Below are 20,257 nucleotides of genomic sequence, written 5' to 3'. Positions count from 1 at the left end.
GCCCCTTCCCCCCAACTCATGTGCAGACAAAAAGAGTGTGGACTTGTCCTCAGCCATGCAGGAGGACACTTCTGCACAGACTTGGACTTTTGTTGCTAATCTTTCACTTGTACTCATGAGCTAAGAAGAGCCAGGCAGCCCTTGGGGTAGGCATATAAAAATTATTTGCCTTCCTATATATATCTGTTTAATAAAAACCCACACTTACATGATTACGTCCTTTACTTTGGATAAAAAAACAATGCAAGTGTTCTTACTTGGCAGAGTAGGTGCTGATTCTTGAGGAGGGAAAAGGGAGATGGACACCAGGCATATGTCCCTGAGGATGTATCAGATTTTGGCCTTGTTCGACTTGCAGACACCTTCTGTGAATTCTGATACACTGCCCTTCCCCAGGGGAGCAAGCCTGTGGTTAAGTGAACCACTGTTAGTGATGTGAGTGTTTTTGAACAGGTTCTCTAAGCTGAGAGCCACACCTATGATTTTTTATAAAGTGCTCCTTTTTTAACTTTTATTTTAAACTTAGAACCATATTTCTGAACTACTACAACTATTGTGCTACAAATTGTTCCCCGAATTCATAATGTTTTCTCCTGCCTCTTGAGTCTTACCACTGACCTAGACCTTATCCTACACACGGAGCAATCTGGTGTAAGATACCCCAGATTGGAAACTCCAAATTTCTCAGAGTTCCTCAATGCAAAACCATACCTCTCTTTCTGCTGCCTTTCTCATGCTGCTTCTACCTCCTGGAATGTCCATGCTGTGTTCTCTGGCTGACAAGACCTTGCTCAGCTTTCAGGTCCCCATTCACCTACCAGGCCCTTTTCGAGGGCCTCCTCGCCCCCACCCCACTCCCACCTACAGCACCAGGTACGGCCCCTAGCACTTCCTACCGTGTGACATTCCACGCAGAGGCTGCAGGCTTGCTTCTCTCCCCACTCTCCCTGCTCCTCTACATGCTGAGCTCATCAAGGAAGATGCTCTCTGCTCTTTGCCCTGTGGTCTGGATGAGTGGGATCCAGTTCAGCAGCACATCAAAGGAAAACACAAAATAACAGTGGTTGAAACCAGTTAAAAGGGGGAAGTTGTGAGGATTAATTTCACGTGTCAACTCGACACGGGATACCCAGATATTTGCTGAAACATTACTCTGGGTGAGTCTATGAGAGTGTTTCTGGATGAAATTAATATTTGAATCATTAGACTGAGTGAACAAGATTGCCCTTCCCAGTGTGGGTGGGCCTCCACCACTTGGTATAGGGCCTGAATGGAACAAAAGGCAGGGAAAGGGAGAATTTGCTCTCTCTGCCCGACTTTCTGAGCCAGGGCATCTGTCTTCCTGCATTCAGATTGGAACTACACCACTGGCTCTCCAGCCTGCAGACAGCAGATCATGGGACTTAGCTTCCATAAGCATGTGAGCCAATTCTGTATAATAAATCTCTCTCTCATTTTATATATATATACACACACATATATATGTACAGATATAGATAAAGAAATAGATATAGATACAGACATAGATCCATATCTCCTATTGGTTCTGTGTCTCTGGAGAATCCTGACTAACACCAAAGTCCAGACTGTGGCCGCTCCTCAGTCACCAGAGACCCTGAATCCATCCACCTCACCACTCCACCATCTTAGCACAGAGCCTCCTGGTCCATGATGGCTACTGCTTTGCAGCCATCAGGCTTGCGTTCCAGGCAGCCAGAAAGAGGGAGGGGCAATAAAAAGGGTTTGCCCTTCTCTTTAAGAAGAATTCTCAGCAGCCCCACTTAATCCTGCATTTACATGGCCAAAAGGGACCGGGAAATGAAAATGTTCGGCCAAGCAGCAACATGCACTAAAACACCTTATTACTGGTCTGGCCTGAGGTGACCCAGCATTGGAGCTTACAGGCTCTTTGGTGGAGCTAATGGTGGACTCTGGAAGGGCTCATGCCAATGAGCACTTCTCAGAATCCCTGCTGCCAGTGCTCCTGTCTCCTCGGTGAGCCACAGCTGCCCCCCACCTCTGCAGGCAACCCTCCAACACCAGCAGGATTTGCGGAGAAAAAGATGGCGGCGAAGTAGAGAGACGTGGAGTGCATCCCTCTCCACAGATGCATTGGGAATGCACGGAAGGACACAGTCATTCCCACAGAGAACCAGCTGAACACCAGCAGACGGCCTCGGACACCGGAAAGGGCTGCGGAGAACCTGACATAGCCGACTGAATATTCGTCTAATCCAATACTTGGACATTAGTCTGAGGCTTGGACAGTCTTCTATAAACACCTCTATCACCAGGACAAGCAACCCCAAAAGCTTGGACAACCATGAGGAAACAAAGAAACACCATGCAGGCAAAGGAGCAGGAAAAAAACCCACAAGACCAAATAAATGAGGAGGAAATAGGAAAAATGCCTGAAAAAGAATTTAGAGTAATGATAGTAAAAATGATACAAAATCTCGATAACAAATTAGAGAAAGTACAAGAAACAGTTCATAAGAACTCAGAAAAACAAACAGCAATGGATAACAAAATAACTGAAATTAAAAATACTCTAGATGCTCTAACCAGCAGAATGACTGAGGCAGAAGAACGAATAAGTGAGTTGGAAGATAGAATGGAAGAAATAAACGCCACAGAGCAGGAAAAAGATAAAAAAATAAAAAGACTAGAAGACAGCCTCAGAGACCTCAGTGATAACCTTAAACGTACCAACATTCGAATTATAGGCATCCCAGAAGAAGAAGAAAACAAGAAAGGGTCTGTGAAAATATTTGAAGAGGTTCTAGTGGAAAACTTCCCCAACATGGGAAAGGAAATAATGAACCAAGTCCAAGAAGCACAGAGAGTCCCATACAGAATAAACCCAAGGAGAAATACACCAAGACACATATTAATCAAACTAACGACAATTCAACACAAAGAAAAAATATTAAAAGCAGCAAGAGAAAAGCAACAAACAACATATAAGGGAAAACCCATCAGGATAACAGCTGACCTTTCTACAGAAACTCTGCAGGCCAGAAGGGAATGGCAGGATATACTGAAAGTCCTGAAAGAGAGAAACCTACAGCCAAGAATACTTTACCCAGCAAGAATCTCATTCAGATTTGAGGGAGAAATCAAAAGCTTTCCAGACAAGCAAAAGTTAAGAGAATTCAGCACCACCAAACCAGCCTTACAACAAGTGCTAAAGGAACTTCTCTAAGTAGGAAACACAAGAAAAGGAAAACACCTACAAATACAAACCCAAAACAGTTCAGAAAATGGTAATTGGAACACACATGTCAATAATCACTTTAAATGTCAATGGATTAAATGCTCCAACCAAAAGACACAGACTGGCTGAATGGATACAAAAACAAGACCCTTCTATATGCTGCCTACAAGAAACCCACTTCAGACCAAGGGATACATATAGACTGAAAGTGAAGGGATGGAAAAAGATATTCCATGCAAATGGAAGTCAAAAGAAAGCTGGAGTAGCAATACTCATATCAGACACATTAGACTTGAAAGTAAAGACTATTAAAAGAGACAAGGAAGGGCACTACATAATGATCAAGGGATCCATCCAAGAAGAACATATCACAGTGGTAAATATCTATGCCCCCAATATAGGAGCACCTCAATACATAAGGCAAATGCTAACAGCTATAAAAGGGGACATCGACAGTAACACAATTATAGTGGGAGACTTGAACACCCCACTTACATCAATGGACAGATCATCCAAACAGAAAATAAATAAAGACACACAAGCTTTAAATGACACATTAGACCATCTCGACTTAATTGATATTTATAGGACATTCCATCCAAAAACGACAGACTACACTTTCTTCTCAAGTGCACACGGAACATTTTCCAGGATAGATCACATCTTGGGTCACAAATCAAACCTCAGCAAATTCAAGAAAATTGAAATCATATCAAGCATCTTCTCAGACCACAACGCCATGAGACTAGATATCAATTACAGGAAAAAAACTGCAAAAAATACAAACACATGGAGGCTAAACAATTCACTATTAAACAACCAAGGAATCACTACAGAAATCAAAGAGGAAATCAAAAAGTATCTAGAAACAAATGACAACGAAAACACAACAACCCAAAACCTATGGGACGCAGCAAAAGCAGTTCTAAGAGGGAAGTTTATAGCAATACAGTCCTACCTTAAGAAAGAAGAAAATGATCGAATAAACAACCTAACCTTACACCTCAAACAACTAGAGAAAGAAGAACAAAGAAACCCCAAAGTGAGCAGAAGGAAAGAAATCGTAAAGATCAGAGCAGAAATAAATGAAAAAGAAAGGAAAGAAACCATAAGAAAAATAAATAAAACTAAAAGCTGGTTCTTTGAGAAGATTAACAAAATTGATAAACCATTAGCCAGACTCATCAAGAAAAAAAGGGAGAAGATGCAAATCAACAGAATTAGAAATGAAAAAGGAGAAGTCACAACGGACACCTCAGAAATACAAAACATCATGAGCGACTACTACAAGCAACTATATGCCAATCAATTGGATAACCTGGAAGAAATGGATACATTCTTAGAAAAATACAATCTTCCAAGACTGAACCAGGAAGAAATAGAAACCATGAACAGACCAATCACAAGTACAGAAATTGAGGCAGTGATTAAAAATCTCCCAACACACAAAAGCCCAGGACCAGATGGATTCACAGGCGAATTCTATCAAACATTTCGAGAAGAGTTAACACCTATCCTTCTCAAACTCTTCCAAAATATTGCAGAAGGCGGAGCACTCCCAAACTCATTCTATGAGGCTACCATCACCCTGATACCAAAACCAGGCAAAGATGTCACAAAAAAAGAAAACTACAGACCAATATCACTGATGAATATAGATGCAAAAATCCTCAACAAAATACTAGCTAACAGACTGCAACAGCACATTAAAAAAATCATACACCACGATCAAGTGGGGTTTATCCCTGGGATGCAAGGATTCTTCAATATACGCAAATCAATCAACGTGATACATCATATCAACAAATTGAAGGATAAAAACCATATGATCATTTCAATAGATGCAGAGAAAGCTTTTGACAAAGTTCAACATCCATTTATGATAAAAGCTCTCCAGAAAATGGGCATAGAAGGAAATTACCTCAACATCATAAAAGCCATATATGACAAACCAAAAGCCAACATTGTTCTCAATGGAGAAAAACTGGAAGAATTCCCTCTAAGAACAGGAACAAGACAAGGGTGTCCACTCTCACCACTGTTATTCAACATAGTTTTGGAAGTGTTAGCCACAGCAATCAGAGAAGAAAAAGAAATTAAAGGAATCCAAATTGGAAAAGAAGAAGTAAAATTATCACTCTTTGCAGATGACATGATACTATATATAGAAAACCCTAAAGACTCTACCAGAAAACTGCTAGCACTCATTGATGAGTTTAGTAAAGTAGCAGGATACAAAATTAATGCACAGAAATCTCTTGCATTCCTATACACTAACAACGGAAGAGCAGAAAGAGAAATTAAGGAAACTCTCCCATTCACCATTGCAACCAAAAGAATAAAATACCTAGGAATAAACCTGCCTAAGGAGGCAAAAGATCTGTATGCAGAAAACTTTAAGACATTGATGAAAGAAATCAAAGATGACATAAACAGATGGAGGGATATACCATGTTCCTGGATTGGAAGAATCAACATCGTGAAAATGACTGTACTACCCAAAGCAATTTACAGATTTAATGCAATCCCGATCAGATTGCCAATGGCATTTTTCACAGAACTAGAGCAAGAAATCTTACGATTTGTATGGAAACGCAAAAGACCCCGAATAGCCAAAGCAATCTTGAGAAGGAAAAATGGAGTTGGTGGAATCAGGCTTCCTGACTTCAAACTATACTACAAGGCCATAGTGATCAAGACAGTATGGTACTGGCACAAAAATAGAAAGGAAGATCAATGGAACAGAATAGAGAACTCAGAAGTAAGCCCAAACACATATGGGCACCTTATCTTTGACAAAGGAGGCACGAGTATACAATGGAAAAAAGACAGCCTCTTCAATAAGTGGTGCTGGGAAAATTGGACAGCAACATGTAAAAGAATGAAATTAGAACACTTCCTAACACCATACACAAAAATAAACTCCAAATGGATTAAAGACCTACATATAAGGCCAGACACTATCAAACTCCTAGAGGAAAACATAGGCAGAACACTCTTTGACATACATCAAAGCAACATCCTTTTTGACCCACCTCCTAGAATCATGGAAATAAAATCAAGAATAAACGAATGGGACCTCATGAAACTTAAAAGCTTTTGCACAGCAAAGGAAACCATAAACAAGACTAAAAGGCAACCTTCAGAATGGGAAAAAATAATTGCCTATGAAACAACGGACAAAGGATTAACCTCCAAAATATACAAGCAGCTCATGCAGCTTCATACCAAAAAAGCAAATAACCCAATCCACAAATGGGCAGAAGACCTAAATAGACATTTCTCCAAAGAAGACATACAGATGGCCAACAAACACATGAAAAGATGCTCAACATCACTCATCATCAGAGAAATGCAAGTCAAAGCCACAATGAGGTATCACCTCACACCAATCAGAATGGCCATCATCACAAAGTCTGGAAACAACAAATGTTGGAGAGGGTGTGGAGAAATGGGAACTCTCCTGCACTGTTGGTGGGACTGTAAGTTGGTACAGCCACTATGGAAAACAATTTGGAGGTTCCTTCAAAAACTACAAATAGAACTACCATATGATCCAGTCATCCCACTCCTGGGCATATACCCAAAGAAAACCATAATCCCAAAAGAAACTTGTACCATCATGTTTATTGCAGCACTCTTTACAATAGCCAGGACATGGAAGCAACCTAAATGCCCATCAACAAATGAATGGATACAGAAGATGTGGCATATATATACAATGGAATATTACTCAGCTATAAAAAGGGATGAGATGGAGCTATATGTAATGAGGTGGATAGAACTACAATCTGTCATACAGAGTGAAGTAAGTCAGAAAGAGAAAGACAAATATTGCATGCTAACTCACATATACGGAATCTAAAAATGGTACTGATGAACTCAGTGACAAGAACAGGGAAGCAGATACAGGGAATGGACTGGAGAACTCGAGGTATGGGAGGGGGCGGGGGGTGAAGGGGAAACTGAGAAGAAGCGGGAGAGTAGTACAGACATATATATACTACCAACTGTAAAATAGTCAGTGGGAAGTTGTTGTATAACAAAGGGAGTCCAACTCGAGGATGGAAGATGCCTTAGAGGACTGGGGCAGGGAGGGTGGAGGGGAATTGAGGTGGGGGCGTCAAGGAAGGGAGGGAATATGGGGATATGTGTATAAAAACAGTTGATTGAACCTGGTGTACCCCCCAAAAAAATAAAATAAAATAATAAAAAAAATAAAAAAATAAAAAAATAAAACACCTTATTACTAAGAAGATGAGGAGAACAGCTAATGTGGGTGATTAGAAACCTCAACCACATGCCAGCACAAAGTAGACGCTCACAGGGCATCTCCTATATCTATTAAAGGGGTCACAGTCATCACTGAAGGATTATGGTGCCAGGTCTTGAGACAAGCTGAGTGTTGTAGGTCTGGGAACATTTCCAGGTGGCTCAAAACCGCTCTCTTCATATCTCCTTCCTCCTTCTAGATACCCAGGCAGACATCACAAAATATCTACTCTTGGGAATTCCTTGGTGGTCCAGTGGTTAGGACTCAGCACTTTCACTGCTGTGGCTCCAGGTTTGATCCCTGGTCAGGGAACTAAGATCCCACAAGCTGAGCAGTGTGGTCAAGAAAAAAAAAAATCAACTCTCCCTAAGTTAATCTAGAAATATAATGTTAGCCCAATTAAAATGCCAACAGGGTTTTTTGGAGACAAGAAAAACTGATTATAAAGTTTATATTGAAATATAAACAAGCAATAGTAGTCAAAAATAGAATAGAAATCTGAAATCGACAGAGGAAGGTAAGGTATGATAAAGGGCTTTTCAAATTAGTAAAAAAGATTGCTTCTTCTAAAAATGTTGTTAGACAACTGGATAGCCATCTGGAGGAAAGCTGGGTTCCCCTCAACCTTATCCCAGAATAAATTCCTGATGGATCAAATGTTTAGATGTATTAAGTGAAATCACTAACTTGAAATTTTTTATAAACTCAGAGTGAAGAAGGCTGTTCTAAGTATAACTGAAAACCAAAAGACATAGACAAACAAATGGATACATTTAACTCGATAAGAATAAAAATGATTTTGTGTTTTAAAAAATGAAAATAACATCAAAAGTTTAAATACAGATAGGGAAAATTATTTTTAACTCATATCTTTAATCTATACAGAGCTCCCACAAATCAATAAGAAAAAGATGAACAACCCAACAGAAAAAAGGCAAAGGACATGAAGAGACAATTCACAGAAAAGGAAATATAAATGGTCTTTAACATAGGAAAAGATGTTTAACCTCACTCATAGTAAGATCAATGCAAATCAAAACTGAGATATTAAATCAAAAAGTGAGTCAGCATTCCATGTTGGCAAGGATGTGACAAATAGACACTCATACATTGCTGGCAGCAGTATAAATTGATAACATGTCTGCAGAGGTATCTGGCAATATTTGTCCAAAATTTAAAGCATATATCTTTCAATTCAATAGATTCCTCTTATCCTAAAGATATACACCTGCACATACAAATTTCTATGTGTACAAAAATTCTTTACAGCATGGCTTGTAATAAGAAAAGAAAAGCTGCCCCATATCCAGTAACAAGGGATCAGTTAAATAAACCACACTTCACTCAAGCAATGGAAGCCTGCACATCCTGTAAAAAGACCAAGAGATATTTTTGGAGCACTGTTATGGAACAATCACCAAGATACATTATTTTCATCAAAAAAAGCATGAAAAATATGGCTCAGAAGAGAACATATACTGTTACAATTTGTGGGAAAAAAAGGAGAAAGAAGATATGTACATTGAATCTGCATAAAATACCAAGACACAGGCTTGGGGTTTTTACCTTTTAAATTAGTATTTAAATTTAAATTTGTATATATTATAATATACAATAACATTAAATAAAAATAATGTAGATCCCAGCAGAGCAGAGATTTGCTGACAACAGAAGAAACAAGAATCAACTGAAAGACTCTCTGAATTAAAGGGAGAATTCAGTAAGTGGAGGAAGTTCCAAAAATCAGTTACCTCAAGAGACAGCAGTATCAAGCAGTATCAGCAGTATTTCCTTCTGTGGAACTGAAAACCACAGCCACAGAAAGACAGAGAAAATGAAAAAGCAGAGGACTTTGTACCAGATGAAGGGACAGGATAAAACCCCAGAAAAACAACTAAATGAAGAGGAGATAGGCACTCTTCCAGAAAAATAATTCAGAATAATGATGGTGAAGATGATCCAGGACTTTGAAAAAAGACTGGATGCAAAGATCGAAAAGTTTACCAAAGACCTAGAAGAATTAAAGAACAAACAAACAGAGATATGCAACACAATAACTGAAATGAAAAATACACTAGAAGGAACCAATAGCAGATTAACTGAGACAGAAGGGCAAATAAGTGACCTGGAAGACAGAATGGTGAAAATCACTGATGCAGAAAAGAATAAGGAAAAAAGAATGAAAAGAACTGAAGACAGCCTAAGAGACCTCTGGGACAATGTTAAACGCACCAACATTCGCATTATAGGGGTCCCAGAAGGAGACGAGAGAAAGGACCTGAGAAGATACTGGAAGAGATTATAGTTGAAAAGTTCCCTAACATGGGAAAGGAAATAGCTCCCCAAGTGCAGGAAGCACAGAGAGTCCCAGGCAGGAGAAACCCAAGGAGAAACACACCAAGACATATAGCAGTCAAATAGACAAAAATTAAAGACAGAGAAATGGTATTAAAAGCAACAAGGGAAAAATGACACATAACATACAAGGGAACTCCCATAAGGGTAACAGCTGATTTCTCAGTAGAAACTCTGCAAGCCAGAAGGGTGTGGCATGATATATTTCAAGTGATGAAAGGGAAGAAACTTCAACCAAGAATACTCTACCCAGCAAGGATCTCATTCAGATTCTATGGAGAACTCAAAAGCTTTACAGACAAGCAACAGCTAAGAGAATTCAGCACCACCAAACCAGCCCTACAACAAATGCTGAAGGAACTTCTCTAAGTGAGAAACGTAAGAGAAGAAAAGGACCTACAAAAACAAAAACAAAACAATTAAGAAAATGGTAATAGGAACATACATATTGATAATGACCTTGAATGTAAATGGACTAAATGCACCAACCAAAAGACACAGACTGGCTGAATGGATACAAAAACAGGACCCATATATATGCTGTCTACAAGAGACCCACTTCAGACCTAGGGACACATACAGACTGAAAGTGAGGGGATGGAAAAAGATATTCCATGCAAATGAAAATCAAAGGAAAGCTGGAGTAGCAATACTCATATCAGATAAAAGAGACTTTAAAATAAAAAATGTTACAAGAGACAAGTAAGGACATTACATAAAGATCAAGGGATCCATCCAAGAAAAGGAGATAACAATTATAAATATATATGCACCCAATATAGGAGCACCTCCACACATAAGGCAAATGCTAACTATGAAAGAGGAAATGCAAGGCAGAAATAGAGACAGAGATGTAGAGAACAAACACATGGACACCAAGTGGGGAAAGCAGTGAGGGTTGCGGGGGGGATGAATTGGGAGATTGGGATACCAAATTGTACACTCTAAATATGCGCTGTTTATTGTCTGTTAACTGTATCTCAATAAAAGTTCTTTAAAAAAAAATCAGTTACCTCAAGAGGTGGTGCTGGGACAACAGGACAGCACATGCAAAAGAATGAAGTTTGATCCTGACTTCACACTGTATACAAAAATAACTCAAAGTAGATGAAAGACCGATATGTAAGAGCCAAAACTACAAAACTCTTAGAAGAAAATGCAAGGGTAAATCCTCATGACCCTGGATAAGGCAATGGTTTCTTAGAAAATGACACCAAAAGCACAAGCAACAAAACAAAAAAATAAATTAGACTCCAACAAAAGTAAAAACTTTTGTCCTTCAAAGGATAGTATCAAGAAAGTGAAAAGACAACCTACAGAAATGGCAGGAAAATTTTTTAATCATATATCTGTTAAAGGACATATCTAGAATATAAACAGCATTCTTACAATTCAATAATAAAGGAAACCAAATAACCCGATTTTAAAATGGAAAAAGGATCTGAATAGATGTTTCTTCAAAGAAGTTATACAAATGGCTGACACAAGCATATGAAAAGATGCTCAACATCATTAGTCATCAGGGAAATGGAAATCAAAACTACAGTGAGGTATCATTCACATGCATTAGGATGGTTATTATCAAAAAGTCAACAAGTGTTGGGGAGGATATAGAGAAATCAGAACGCTCATATGCTGTTGGTGGGAAAGTAAAGTGGTACAGCTACTTTGGAAAACAATCGGACAGTTCCTAAAAAATTAAAACATGGAGTTACCCAGCAATTCCTCTCCCAAGAGAAATGAAAACATATGTTGAAAAAAATATTGCACATGAATATTCATAGCACTTATTCATAATAGACAAAAGTTGGAAATAACCCAAATGTCCATCAACTGATAAGTGGGTAAAAAATCTTGGTATATCCATACAATGGAATATTGTTTGGTCATAAAAGGAATGAAGTACTGGTACATGCTCCAACATGGAACAAACTTGAAAACATTTATGTTAATGGAAGTAGGCCAATTATAAAATACCATGTATTATATGATTTGGTTTGCATGGAATGTCCAAATAGGCGCATAGAGATACAAAGCAGATTAGTGGTTGCATTGGACTCAGGGGGTGGGGGGGCGGGGTGGAGAATTGAGGGGGTGATAGACTATGGGGTTTCTTTCTGACATGATGAAAATGTCCTGTAATTGATTGTGGTGATGGCTATACAAGTCCATGAATATATGAAAAATCATTGAATTGCACACTTTAAAATGAGTGAACTGTATGACATGTAAATTATACTTATATAAAACCATTACCAAAAAAGTCAGTTACCTCCTCACTCCAAACTATTTGAACAACTTAAAAAAGAATGAGATACTATCTGTATCTATCTATATAGGCACTGGTTTTGTAAAGATGTCCACATCATATACTTGTGAACAAGTGTGTGGTGTGTGTATAGTGTGTGTACACACATTTGCACAAGTAAAAATGTGTTGGGAAACTTGCCCAGGGTCACCTGCGATCAAGGCAAATAGATAGCAGGGGGCTTTCCTTTTTACTTTATGTGCTTTTATGTTATTTGATTTTTTAAAAATGAGTAGCTGCTATTTTATTAGCATACAACAAAAAATAAGAAAAGGCAAAAATTGAGCTCCTTTACTGACATCTATCAATTACTGAGCCCTTGCTAAGTGTCATACACTTTTCTGACCTCCTGATGTACCTGATCTCATCTCATCCTCAAAAGACTCTTATACAGCCCTACACAGTATTCTTCTCTTACTGGGTAGGAAGACTGAGTCTCAGAGGAGGTGAGGAACTCAACCAGGCTCCCTCATACAGGTGAGAGGTGGCTGAGTCTGGGAGCTGAGCCCTTGTCTATGGGCTAAACCCTCGCCCTAAGCCTAAGCATTCCATCTCCAGCGCCTTCCATTGCTGGAATGCAACTCAAGCTATTTTTGTAATTTTCCCCAAACCGACCTCCTGGGAGTCTACTTCAACAATAGTGGATGACAACAATAATCTAGCTAAAGTGTGCATGTAAAATAAACCAGGCTTGTGCAACAAATTTTAAAGTTCACCAAAATTAAGTCAGAGCCTAAATAACTTCAAAGGAGGCTCTGAGCAGCTGGTGATCAGGCTCCAAGGCTTGACTGATTCTTGTCTTTAAAATGTTCCAGTCATTTAAATATTCATTAGGAATTCAGCATCACTGGGGAAATGGGTTAAATGGGTTAAATGAACTAAAGACCACAATTCACAATGGAAAAATATCCCAAACTACTTGTTGATTACTGTACTTTCTGAAGTGAGCAGACGGGTGGCACTAATGCCAGGCAGTCCGCTGGCACTTGAATAGTGTATGCCTTCCTGGTAAGTGTCCTCAGAGAGACATCTATTTTCCCTAGTTTTGAAAAATGCTTCCAAAACATCTAATCATGTCTCAGTGGTTTTCTGTAGAAATAAAAAACAAAATCAAAACTAGCCTGGTGTTTTTAACTGTCTTAAAACTTTTCTCAATCTGCTACAAGCATTAGCACTTTATCAGAAGGGTCCCAGTATTACTTGTTTGTTTCTAACTGTGAAGGTATTTATGTGTTTCTAACTGTATTTCTGTACCAGCGCCCACATACTGGCTCACCCCATGATTCCGTCCATTGTCCTCTTCTCCCTTCACTCTCTAAGGTCACATCCAAAGCCGCAGCTGTAATTTCCCAACGTCTTTCCCAGTCCTGATTTCTTTGCTAAGTGCTAGATGCCAAATCCTGGTGGTCTAGTCAGGATATTTTCACCTTCAAATATCTTAAGCTAGGACTTCCTAGGTGGCGCAGTGGTAAAGAATCTGCCTGCCAATGCAGGGGACACGGGTTCAAGCCCTGCCCTGGGAAGATTCCACATGCCACGGAGCAATTAAGCCTGAGTGCCACAGCTATTGAGATTGTGCTTTAGAGCCAGTGAGCCACAACTATTGAGCCCATGTGCCGCAACTATTGAAGCCCATGCATCTAGAGCCCATGCTCCACAAGAGAAGCCACTACAATGAGGAGCCTGTGCACCACAATGAAGAGTAGCCCCCGCTCGCAGCAACTAGAGAAAGCCCATGTGCAGCAACGAAGACCCAATGCAGCCAATAAATAAATAAAATTAATTAATCAATTAATTTAAAAAAATGTCTTAAGCTAAATACAATTGGCTTAAGAAAATAGGAAGTACATTGGTTTGTCTAACTGAAAACTATATGTACAGCTTCAAGCATGGCTGGAGACAAGCGCTCAGTCAGTGACAGCAGACTCTGTCTCCATCTCTTGGAATTGGCTTCATTCTCATGTAAGCTGACCCAAAGTAGTGACAAAATGACCAGCTACTTCAGGCTGACCTTTCACTAGTGTAGTAGCCCGAGTAGGAAGAAAACTTTACCTTCCCAACTGTTCCAGCAAGAGTCCCAGGACCTGACTCTCATTGGCTCAGGTTGAGTCCTGTGTCCATTTCTGCATTAATCACTGTGACTTGGGTTGGTCAGGCCTGGAAGACATGCTCACTTCTGGAACTGAGAGGAGGGGGACTCAATCCTATTGGAACCAAAAGGACTGTGTGGGAAAGTTAGTTTTCCAAAAGGAAGCTAGAGGATCTGTTTCCAGAATAAATAGATGCTGGGTAGCTGAAAAAGACAAAAACAAAAACCAAACCAAAAATAGTTGTCCCACATCTCCTGAACATCTCCAACTGGATGTCCCTAGACAGCCTGCAGTAAACCCCACATCTGCTCCCCAACTCTACTTCTCTGACTGTATTCCCCATGTCAACTAAAGTTATGATCAACAACTTACTCCATCTGGAAACTCAGGGACAGCCAATCACTCTTTTACCATCTTCACTTTTTCTGCTTCTGAAACACCACTAATCTGCCCTTTCCTCAACAATGCCAGTGCTTCTGCCCTAGTTTGGGATTTCAACATCTCTTGCCTAGACTATTTCACTAGTTCTTATCTTGTTATACTGTCTCCATTGTCTCCTCCTGAAAACCACTCTCTACGATGCTGCTGAAATGATCTTTCTAAACTATAAATCGGACCCTGTTTCTTCCCTGTGCATTTCTTGTGTTTTTTGGCTGTCCATCAGCGTGATGTGCTTGGGGGGCTCTCCACATATGGGCCCCGGTGGAAGCCAAGTGTTGACGTGGGCCAGGAGCCCTAGAGCTCTTGGCACAAGGATGAAGAGAAAATGGGAAAGGTGTTCTGTGGCTCTAGCTGTGGCAGCTAGTACAGTTTCTGGTGGCAGCTGGGCAGTCACTCCAACCACAGAAGCCAGCATCCAACGAGGCTTGTGGCGCAGGCCTCCATTTCAGCTGCCACGGCCATGGGGTCCTCCCAGGCCTGTTTTCTTGTATGACCTGAGCTGTTCCTCTGGCTTCAGAGCCCTTGTCCCTGTTTTTAATCCAGCCTGCTTTCCCAGCCTTCCTGGGAATTCTTTGAGCTCCCTGGCTTCCCCTCCCACATTTCCTGTTGAACCTGTCTCTGCCAGAGTCAGCTGTGCGGCTCATAGCTTGAACTGAGACTGAGACATCCCTGCATGGCTTCAGGATAAAGCCTGAACTCTTCAACCGGGCATCAGAGTCCTTTACGATGCGGACCTCACTCACCTCTCCACTTGCCCACTGCCCACTCCGCAGCCCTAAGTGCCCAGACCAGGCCCTCCAGGCTTATAGGCCTTTGCCCTCCTGTCATGCCCTACTTCATCTGGTAAACACTGCCGACTCAAATGGCTCCTCTTGGCATTATCTTTCCTCATCCTGTCTCTCCCAGCAGCCTGGCAGGCTCCCTCCTCTGGTCTCCTGCAGCCCTCATTCTCCACAGCCTCTGAAGGAACGCCTAGAACCTTGTATCTGTGTGTGTCTGTCTCCTGAGATGGTCATAGAGCTCCTCGAAGCAGTAGCCATGTCATCTTTTATGTCTCTGTGCCTCCTGCCCCAGAGCTTGGCAGAGCAAGTGTCACCCAGTGAGCTCTCAGTGACATTCTGGTCAACAACGGAAGGCTCAGATACCAGCAATCAACCCTTGCTGAAGGGGCAGTGTGACATTCTCACTTAATAAAGCATGATGGAAAGTGTTTAAATGCCTTGGAGAAATGTGCTTAGTACAAACTGTTGCTCATAATTTCTTAGCATCTCCCTTTGGGGATCAGTTGACTTGCTGGAGAAAATTGTCTCCCTGGGTTCTTGGTAGCTGGGAAATTTCTGGGTCCGTGGAACAGAGAAGACTTGGCTCTCTCCTTTGGCCACTGTGGTAGGCAGTGGCTGTTCATTTCTGCTGCCTCCTTTCCAACTACTTGTTGTTAGGGCTCCACCTCGCCCCTACTCTTAAACAGACTGGGACTCCAAGCTCTGCTCTGCTGATCAGAGCACGACACCCCCCAGGCGAGAGTGATTTGCTTTTCTTAGGCCAGTGTGAGTTGGCGTTCCTATCATCTGGAACCAAAATGTTTTTCACTAAATCATCCACCAAACACAATAAAGGGTTCCCAGCAAGATTAAACCAGCTATGGCTCAGAGCAGCTGGAGGACCTGTGGGAGCTGGGGCAGCTCCCGGCACCCCCTGCTCCAGTCAAGGACCCAAATCACCCCCCCGCCAACCCCTGCAGGAGCTGACATTTGGCACTCACCTCATCTTCCTCTTAGGGCACCCCCAAATAAACCCACCTGCCTAGAGGCAGCTGCATACAAAGTCAAATGTATAGATGCTTTCCTAGAGAGAGAGGAGAGGGCTTCTATGAAATACTCCCAGCAAGCGGTTTCAGTCTTCCTCCTGCTTGTTTGCACAGCCCTCACCACCCCCCCACCTCCCTGTCTCCCGAGGGGCTCTGCCTCCATCCTCCTGGCAGAAACAAACACTTCCCTGGTTTCTCCTCAGGCAGCAAACTCCTCCTCCTTGTCTCAATTCCAGGCAAAAAAAAAAAAAATGGGCTGCGGAGCCTCCGGGCTTCCCTGGGTTAGCTGTTCTGAGCTAGGAAACTATGCTTCACTGTTCATGTATGTTAATGAGTTCTCAACAACCTGCCAGCCACCAAGCCTGCTATCTGGAGTCTTTAAAACACTGTTTCAGAGAGTGAAGCAACTTGCCCCTGGCCACAAGGCTGCTGGGCAGAGTCAGGACTGAAGCCCAGTCTACCCCGCGACCCAGATGGAGCTCAGAAATCAGCGTGGCCGAGCCTAGCCACGCGCTGGTCGGGGAGGGAGAGAGGCTGCAGAGGTGTCCGAGGACACTGGGACTCACTTCACCAGACGTGGAGAAGGTGTCAGAACATGTTAGGGCTTTTGGCAAAGAAACAGGAATATACATTGTGGAGTTTTTCTGAGGAAAATGATTGTAATGGTGATTTGTTCGGGGAAATCGCTCCATCTCCCAACGTGTTCAGTTTGTCACGGTGATTGTTGCTGTTTTCCAGGCAGCTTGATTTGCTCGTAGCATGAGTGATGCCCACCTTGGCGAGCAGAGACGCAGCCTGGGTGGCGCCCTTGGTGGTCAAAGCACACATTTCTACAGGCTGTAAGATCCCAGCAAAAAGTGCCCCCAATCCCTTTGCTAAACACGACAATTTGGGGCATATGTATGTTTGAGACAATGTTTTCAGGGTTGGTCAAAAAGAAGTATGTGTGTCACTTTATGGAATGGGGATACAGGGGGGGAAAAGATAGCTGTTTTCTTTCTCAGGAGCACAGCACAATATGCAGTTTGGGGTGGAGATTCAGAGTCGGGGTGTGAAAGCTAGCCCCCCTCTTAGGATCTGTGAGGCTGAGAAATTATTCAACCTCACAATTCTCAGTTTTCTCATCTATAAAATGGGGGTGGTAACAACACCCTCCTCATGGGACTATTATGAGGGTAAAAATGAAAGAACATAAGGCACAGAGCCCAGATGCTGGCACACTGGGAAGCCGGAAGCTGCAGGTAACCGTTAGGGATTATTACGTTCTATTATTGTCCACAGTGTCTCCCTGTTACTCAAAGGACATGTATTCCTTGTCTATCAGGAAAAAGATGAAGTTTGGTTTTTAAGGCCCTCTGCAGTAAAGCAGCAGCAACTGTTTTCTTTGGCCTTTTCTTCTGGGTCCAGCAGTTGTGAGAAGGAAATGACTAGAGAGTATTTTCACTTTGCACTTCAGCTGGAAAGAGAGATGACAGACAGCACAGGAGACAGATAATTTGTAACACAATTCAACTCTGGCCTCCAAGTTTTGAGAATTCTATCTTATGATGAAAGTTTCCTTGAGTATTCAAAGAAAAAATAGCTCACATCACCTCCTCTCACTCCCCACAAATGGAGAAAACCCAACGAACCCCAACTGGACCCACACTGACCAACCTGGTTAGACACTGAACAACTGTCATGGACTGACCACTGTGCCAGCTGCTCTGCCCACAATGCCTCACTTCTCTCCCTCCCCGCTTTTATTTTTTTGTTGGCCGCACCACGAGGCATGTGGGATCTTAGTTCCTTGACCAGGGATCAAACCCATGTCCCCTGCATCGGAAGGTGGAGTCTTAACCACTGGACCGCCGGGGAAGTCCCCTCTCTTAATTCTCAATCAACCTTATGAAGAAGCACCTGAGTCCAGAGGTAAATGTGGCTCGATGGCTCAAGATAAGGACACTAGACCCCAACCAACTGGATGTGAATCCCAACTATGTGACCTTAGGAAAATTACTCACCCTCTCTGACCTTCAACATCTTAATGGGTAGCATGAACGTAACACATGTCTCATGGGGCTCAGTGAGAATTTAGAGGTGTAATGAGGTGGAAGAGACTAAAAACACTGACTGGCATATAGTTAGTACTTGATAAACATCAGCTGTTATTGTTCTCACATCTACTTCATGGCAGACTAAGCAGAGTACGCATCTATAGTCTGTTCCGCCCAACTTCCATATTCCCATCTCCTGGAAACTACACCCCAAATTTATTTTCAAGCTCCTCTTCCATTCATGGCACAGAGTCTTGGATAGGCTGTCAATCAAATTACTCCAAGGAAGATATGGATGGCCCAAGAAATGCCAACCAGATACTCTTTCCTGGAATTTAACTCTTAAAGATAGTGACAAACTGATTGAACATGATTAGAAATCTAAGCATTCATCTTCAGAAGAGCATGGACCAGGCTCTCCATTAGTTTTTACTGCCCAAATCCCCAGATCTATTCGGGTCACATCCCTCCACCCCATGAGATATCCCAGGCTTCCTATGTACAAATCCCAAGGGTCATTTCTATTCAGCGCATCTACTGAAGTGTTTGGGGGTATTTTTTTGGGCAATATTCAGTATTTTCTGAACATCTGATTTTTTTTTTGATTGTTTTTTTTTGATTGTTTTTTTAATAGTCTGTTATTGTTTCATGGAAGTGAGATCTTCCTTGCCCTCTGAAGTTACTATAGTTCATATAAAGCTTTTGTTCCATGAGCTCCTTTTTACTTCCCAGAGTTAGTTATTATCTTTGTAGAATTTGGAGCCCTTGTTTCATGTGTTTGGTTTTCTTCAGTTTGGCGACCTCAGCAGTTAGTCCCCACAGGCAGCCTCCCGACACTGAGAATGAGGAAAGGGCAGTGTGTAGTAGGGCAGGACTCGCCAACCACCCGACTCCAGAGCAGGAGGGCTCCTTGCCCAGCCCAGGTGGCTCACGGGATGCATCCCTGCCCACTGCCACAGCCCAAGTGCAGGGAGAGACACCAGACCACTAGCTCTCCACAGGGTCAGGAATACATGATATGACAGGAGGTTATTTCCCAAGGGAAGCAGTGTAGCCTTACAGACAGAGGCCAAGTCAACTTGGCAAGTGACCCTTAACTTCAAGGTTCTCCTGAATATTCCTCATCTATAAAATGGGCATATTCCCAGCATGCAAAGCCACGATGAAGGTTAAAGAATATTTAGTAATATATGCAAAACACCCAGCAGAGGACCCAGGACACACACACTATAGCTATAATTATTTTTACTCTGTCGCTTAGAATGCTCCTGCAGTGTGATTCAGCATGTACCCCAATAAGCCATACTTGAGCAGATGGAATTTTAACACTCTGGCCTCCAACTTCAGGTTGGATTTTTTCCTTTAGGTTGCCCCACCCCAACCCCATGATCAGTATTTCCAGGTCTGCTCCGTAAGAGGCTCACCTCTTCTAGCTCTTCTGTAGGACTCTTCCTTCAAACACCATCTCCTCCAGGGAGCCTCCCCTGACTCCCAGAACCCTTTGCACTTACCTCCAACATAACCCATAACTCAGTGAATGACAGTCGTCCCTCAATATCCATGGGGGATCTGTTCCAGGACCTCCCCAAAGATACCAAACTCCACGGATGTTCAAGTCCCTCATGTAAAACGGTGTAGCATTTGCATGTAACCTACACACATCCTCCCATATACTTTAACTGGTCTCTAGATTACTTACAATACCTAATACAGTGTAAATGCCAGGAAAT

The 20,257-nt window shown here is 41.9% G+C and overlaps 1 non-coding gene across 1 annotated transcript; it reads left to right on the top strand.

Moving 5' to 3' along the window:
• The first annotated feature begins 7,729 nt into the window (after positions 1 to 7,729).
• On the top strand, positions 7,730 to 7,802 carry TRNAE-UUC (transfer RNA glutamic acid (anticodon UUC)). The gene has a single exon. It is a non-coding gene; the product is annotated as a tRNA-Glu (tRNA).
• The last annotated feature ends 12,455 nt before the right edge of the window (positions 7,803 to 20,257 follow it).

Source organism: Hippopotamus amphibius, chromosome 5 (genome assembly GCF_030028045.1).
Source record: "Hippopotamus amphibius kiboko isolate mHipAmp2 chromosome 5, mHipAmp2.hap2, whole genome shotgun sequence".
NCBI lineage: Eukaryota > Metazoa > Chordata > Mammalia > Artiodactyla > Hippopotamidae > Hippopotamus > Hippopotamus amphibius.
This window is presented reverse-complemented; position numbering and strand designations above follow the sequence as displayed.